Source organism: Liolophura sinensis, chromosome 1 (genome assembly GCF_032854445.1).
Source record: "Liolophura sinensis isolate JHLJ2023 chromosome 1, CUHK_Ljap_v2, whole genome shotgun sequence".
Lineage (NCBI taxonomy): Eukaryota > Metazoa > Mollusca > Polyplacophora > Chitonida > Chitonidae > Liolophura > Liolophura sinensis.
This window is the reverse complement of record NC_088295.1, coordinates 43,799,884-43,807,061: the sequence shown is the minus strand read 5'-3', so window position 1 is coordinate 43,807,061 and position 7,178 is coordinate 43,799,884.

The window sequence follows — 7,178 nt, the reverse complement described above, 5'->3', positions numbered from 1 at the left end:
AATAAACTATAGCCCTTATTGTTCATGTTATTCAGGTGATGACAACACAGCGTTCATAGTAATTCTAGACGAATGACGTTTGATTAATTACAGTTAAAATCTTTGGATTCTCTTAAACCTAATTCTGCATTAGACACGATGCAGGGGCGTGCAATTTGCTTCTATTTAAGCGTTTACATGTACTGTTACAGTAAAACACAAACTGATGTAAATTGACAAGAGGTCGTAATTTCACTGGTAACGTGTGACGATTAGCCAATTACCACATTTCGTCGCTGCTGTTATTTTACTTTCTGTGCTGTAAGTCTTTTATTATATTATATTATATATATATATATATATATATATATATATATATATATATATATATATAAGCTGTCGCTTATTTAATAGGCTATATTTATCTCCACGTAGCTATAGGCCTAATGAGGTAATCCAGTAGTATACGTCAAAGGAATTGGGGCATTTATTCCGTGTAAATGGTTGAAATGAAAAATGAAAGAAAAAAACAGTCAAATATTGTATACCTAAAGGAAACAATACTAACTGCGTGTCACGTTCTAAACATCTGAAAGTGCAAGTCCATAATGGCCTAGATGATCGAGTTACAAGGACTTTGACATGCACAAACCTACACTTGGGTGTAAAGCACATTGAAGCATGCAGATATTAGCACATACATGTATGGGGAATTAGAAGAGTAAAAAACACACTCAGTGTGTATGCTATTGCTGAATGTTTCTCTGATATGCGACTGTGTGGAACAAGAATGAACAAGAATCTGAAGTTTTTGGCCTTTTTAATCCTGGAAGAAAATGAGTGACCTTTTGGTCTGTAATATTCCTTCCTAGCCTGCAAGAAGTTCTGAACATATATTTCTCCACCATTTGGGCCCATACATGCGTGTTCGTGCTGCCTTGAATATACAGGTAGACATGCTAGACACTTGGAAAAGTCGACGAAGTGAATGAAAATATTTGCAAAGAACGATAAAGAGTTCACAGTAGTTTGTTTAAGTCACACATGTCTATACTCGCCCGCGGAAATGAGAGCAAACACTTCACCGAGGCAAGGGTGCATGGAAACAAATGTATGAGAGTGAAATGTATCTCTTATGTGCTCTCACATGCACATACATGTATAAAAGGAAGGCATGCACATAGGTCTACACGTATATATAGGTTATTACGGGTTGTCAACCATTGTTTGAAATAAGTACGTATAGCCTTTATTGTGGTGGCTATAGAACAAAACAACAAAACGACTTTGATAGCTTTCTAGTTGCACCATGGCTGTGTTTGAATGAGTACTCTTTTGGAATACTAAACAACACAGGTGGTTTTGTAAGCTTTCCCGAGTAACCCAAGCAAAATACACATACATATGTATAGTGGCCAATACCCTGACTGTACAGTGACTTCTGTTGTCACATATATGTTTCTATTTCACATACTCTCAATCTGTAGGAAATCTGTGCCGTTTCGCGCACACGTTTTTGTGCTGCTTTCTAGCTGTGACAAGATGTGTATCACAGGTACACATTATAGGTACTTACAGATAATGTATGCAAGGTACACATTAATGCCCCTGCATATGTGTTACAATTAATGTGAGACTGTGGTACACATCTTGTGTATTTTTTTTAGAGAGTACTGTGTGTATGCTTGTTACGTCTCGGAGATGTAAATGGATCGAGTTCGACTGTCGCAGATGAATTTGTACTCGTTTATATCATTGCTCTCTATACCAATAATATGGACTAGTATATGGTTTACATCATGTGCAGGACATTAATTATTAATTGCCTATATCTCAGCATGCATGTGTAAGTGATACATCGTGATATGTGTGAATTAAGGCAGTCTATACATGTATTTTATTGGATATTTTGTATATGTTTCAACCGCTTTTAAAGTTGGTTACTCACGCTTAACACAAATTAAACAAAACCAGCGACATTTGGAAGACCAAATAATCCACTAAGATATAAAATCGAAATATCGCATACATGTATATGGCCTATTAAGTTGGAGCAACACACAGTGCATGTATGGTTCACTGGCAATTCCAGTATCAACTGCATGGGGTGGTTAAATGTTATAAAGGAATCACATAGGCCTACCAAGCCGTTTCCAAGACTGTTTAGCCGTTATCAATGATTCTTTAAACCTTGGAAGTATACAAAGTGATTCAAGAATGATGGCATCTTCACAGTATCAAGGATTATATTCTACATGTATTACACTTCGTAACAAGCGTTCCCAAAGATAACCTCTGCAGGTAAGAATAAACAACTGAAGCTATAGTATAAATGGTATTCAGAAGGAATCTTTACCGACAAGCAAACATATAGCTATATATTAAGGAGAATTTAACTCATTATCACATAATGACAGACGTATATAGACAGTGCGTATACACGGGAAGTTGCCTGGAGACAGAACAAAGTAGCAGGAAATAAACATCTAATTATAAATTCGTCGAGAATAATAGATTGCTCTATAAGCCACTTGGATTTGTGGTGTTTTTGTTCATTTATGTTAGCTGTCGTTTTTAGAATATAGTCTGTTTTAGTGTAGACCTTGGAAATGAATTTTATAACATTAATCAATATCAATATTTGGATCCGTTTTTGTAATGAATGTAAAAATGATTTGTGGTCGTACTCCTTTCCGTGTATATGCATGACTGAAAGCTTTACCGAAATCGACAGTTCAGAATGACGTTACAGATCAGTTTTCGTGAATTAGTCACTGTCCATTTACCTAACAGAGCATATATTTATTTGTTATTTATTTGCTGTTTTACGCCGTACTCAAGAATGTTGCACTCATACGAGGGCGGCCAGCATGGCGGTGTGAGGAATCAGAGCATACAGGTCTATGTTTAGCATAGGTCGGCCATTTTATCAAATAAATTACTTAGTAGTATATATATAGCAACATATGGTAACCAAATGGCGTCATGTGAGATGCTGACAAATACCCACACACTAACAATGCCTGAGAATATAGACATAATTGGGGTCATGTACCCTTTCAGATGTTGCAGACATATTAACCCCATGACGTTGCACATGGTGCCTAACCTTGGCGTGTAGGCGCAAACGTTGCATCAATGGTGCCCAGTCTTGTTGTATTTTATACACACGCAAACGTTGCATGATGGCCTATACGCCCAAACGTTGTACGATGCTTAGCCATGTCCTTTATTCCCTAACGCTTTGCCTGACATTAATTGCATCTCACTCTCATGATACGAACATGATGTCCGTAATGTAACCCTAACAACCGGCCAAAATATTGTTGTTTCTTTATAGTGACAATATTCGCTCATCTCACAATCTATGTAACCCAAACATGGAAATCGTACGCAGCAAAGATATAGTCGGCTATAGTCTTATTTCTTTTGGAGAGTCGCCTACATTCAGTTGTCTGTAAAATTAGTCATATACGTTACCAAAATTGTCTTTAGCCAGTGTCACGTAACAAGCCAAGCTCTACACATTGATACGTTGGACATCCAAGTTGTTGCAAAGAAAATGCAATTAGAATACTTTTTCTTATTCATAATGTTAAAGTCCATAGGCTTAGTTTCCACACCAAGAACGCATTGCCTCGGGTGACGTAATAATTATTCAACAAGAAATTGCATGCTGGGCAATGTGAGTGGAGAGTAATTTGTTTTACAATAGCTGCACCAACAAGTGGTTTGAACAAACTCCATGCAATAACACAGCCTACACTACTATCTCTGCAGATAACTCGCATCGCTAACTCGCTTCGCTACCTCGCCCTGTATTAGGAAGGCCGACGTAGCGAGGAAGCGAAATGTCCTCTTCAGCTTCCATAGTCATGTGAGTAATATTCAGCTGAACGTCTATACCATCACGAGTATGCCAGTATAGACATCATGTGAAACACTGCCTCCATCATTACTCAGAAGCAGTAGTTTTCCAGCTAAATTTCCAGGGAGATGAAATACACGTTAAACACTACACCATTTACCTGTTGACACCATATTTAAATGAATTGTCATCATTAAAACCTTACTACCACTCAGGATATATACCCTGTACTTCAATAATGATTTATTAGTCAGGGTCTTGTCATACGCGGGTGGCGGCCTACTAAACAACCTTTTGACACAGGACAGATTGTTTGATCCCAGAGACAATAGGTCACGGCAGCGTCCGGCATATGGGTCAGCATTATCATATGCAAACATATCCTTTATTAAAATTCAGGACTATCTACTCGCTTCGGTGTTCTTTATGGGTCATGTATACATCTCCAGTCTATATATGGTACTGAATAAACTCGATTTCGTGGTACATATATCTAAACATATGAAGGCTGGCCCATTTCTACAATCCGTTAGTTTTCAGTTTGGAAAATTGATGAATTTGTAATGTACTGATCATGAGTGAACATGCGAAACATGATGCCCCCGATATATTTATACAGTATAAATATATAACACACTGGTTCTGGCAAGAATCTGATAGATATATCTGGCAGTACGATACTGGGAATTCGACCTATATTTAGGGACTATGTAACCTCCCACGCTGCCCTAATTGGCTTTCACACGTCTTACAACTCCTTATTGGCAATACATTTCTACTGCAAGTTAACAAGAAACATTCCATATTCATGGATTTGTACCTATTTCACTTTAGCGCCATAAATACTTAACAATTTTTAGTGGTTGTTTTTTGTTTTCACGGTAGAAAAAGCAGGGTTACCAATTACGAATGAAGAATATATACAATGCACTGTTTGGGTCCGAATGTTAATGGTTTTGCATCGATTTTTGCAGTTATATGTTGAATTCTACGCTCCCAGTGACCAAGACCATGTATCTTTCACTATTATTTTGTATTCCATCTGTTTGGAATCATAAATCTTTCAAAAGAATCTGCGTGCTATTTATGTGTTTGTTGCCTCCACCAAAGAGCTATTTTTGTTTCTCGCTCGTAAGTTTGTGAGTTACGGTGATCGATTTCGACAAATTATTCACGAATTTTTACACTACCTTTGAAAGCTTGGGGCAGAAAAAGGCCACGAGAGAAAATTCTAGGTAAATAATGGAAAAATAAGAAGGATATGGCTTTACAGGTGGAAAGGTTACATATGCATGTATGTCAAGAAGAGAGTTGGACTTCGTATACCGCAGACAAATGCTTGGGCCATGAACTGATAGTATTAACACGAAAATTCCCCGCCATGCACGGAGAAACATATTACACATTTAAAACTGGAGACTCTAACACCGTCTGAAAACAAATAAAGACAACGCTTTTACGATGGAGGAACTTCAGAATTCCTCCTGTCCTACATGTGAACAACCTTTACTCCACCTCGTCAGATGAATAAACTTGCTTTTCGTGAGATATAATATTTGCAAAACAGAAATGAATTGCCATTATCGAAAACAGTAATGGATGAAATCATTCGGTTATTTGGATGAACAATGTGTTCATTTCTGTTCTTACACAAAACTATTCCTCTCTTCCATTATTTTACTCTGTGATCTAGACGAGGCCTTATCTATTCGTAGCCTACATATCCCGCTTATAGTCGTCTATATTATATTAGTTAGATATTTGATACATTTCAGGCAGTTTTATATAAGTCAAAATTTATTTATTTCACTGATCGCAAACGACACACACGACCGCTTCGGTGGCATACTGGTTCGAGTGTTCGTCCGGAAGTTGGGGGACCCGGGGTCATACCAAAGACTTTACATATTGTACTTCTTGCTGCCTCACATGACTGGTTGGCCAAGTGTCAGTTTTAATGAGACTGGGTGGGTGTCATGTCTGGTGTCTTCGGAATGATACTTCAGTGGCGGCATGGACTCGCCCTGCCACAAGAAAACACGGTATATGTACACACAACTAATGACTTCCCGTCGACATATGACTGAGAAGTGGTTAGGTACGACATAAAACCCAAGCATTCATTCATTCATTCTAACGACACATTCAAAAAATATTTCCCTTACACCATGGCGGTCAGTTTTATGGGTGGTGGAAACCATAATGCTAGGCGTAAATTACAGACCTTTGCATGGTAGGTTAATTACTGACGAACTTTCCAACGTGTGATGCACAGATATGCACACCATGCACGTTGTCACAACGGGGTTGTTTGCCTCAAAGGGGTCGTGACGTTATGCAGGTCGTAAATACCAAGTCGGCATATGCCGTCAGTATGCGACGTCATGGTGTTGGGATGGCGTGATATTACCTCTCTGAGAACCAGCCTCCAAGGGCCACAATAGTAAGAGCTGATTGAAGCATACAAACCTCGTGCGTCATTACAATACAGACAAGCGCCTTTAACCATCTGACCACGACCCAATCCCCTAAAATAACCACAAGGTTTGAACCGGTAAACTATGGCTCGTCAAGGACGTACATCAAACAATGTAATTTTGTCTTTTATGGTCAGGAGAACAAGCATGTACATTGGTAAGTATCGACTGACTCTTCGGGCAGAATTCTCGCCGTTGATTTTCAGTGTTGTCATACAAAACCCACACCGCCTTATGTTTTGTATTCCGCATCACTCCTTGGGATCTTTTTTGAAGTAATCTTTTTCTCATTACATAAAGTAGTTATTCTGAAACCAATGGCCTTTTTCACAGTGAAAAAGCGGATTTTGTCAAGGGAATACTGAAGGGTACATTTCCAATGTTGGTTTTGAATGCAAGGTTTCAATCCACAGGGGAAGATATGAATAAATGAAAAATTAAAATGAGTAAATGAACGTCACTTTGGCACAATATTTCAGCCATATGGTGGCAAGGAAGATTTCGATGAGGACTGGGTGCAAATAGGATAAATAAATGTACAAATACTGAATTATTGATGAGATCATCAAGTCTTGCGATTTCTGGAAAAGTGCAATCCTTCACATTGGTTTTGTTCAATCAGATCTAGGTTTTTTTTTCCTCAGTTCTCAGCGGGGACCTTCGCGGCCGAGGGGGTGGCACGTCAGCACAGCCCAATGACCCAGGATTCTCCAACCAATGCGGTCGCTGTGAGTTCAACTCCATCTCTTCTAGTGATAATATACTGAAATCAGGCTAAACAGTCCAGGGGCTCTCCCCCAACAGCATTTTACTGAAATCTCCACACTGTATGTATATATTTGACTAACGTTTAT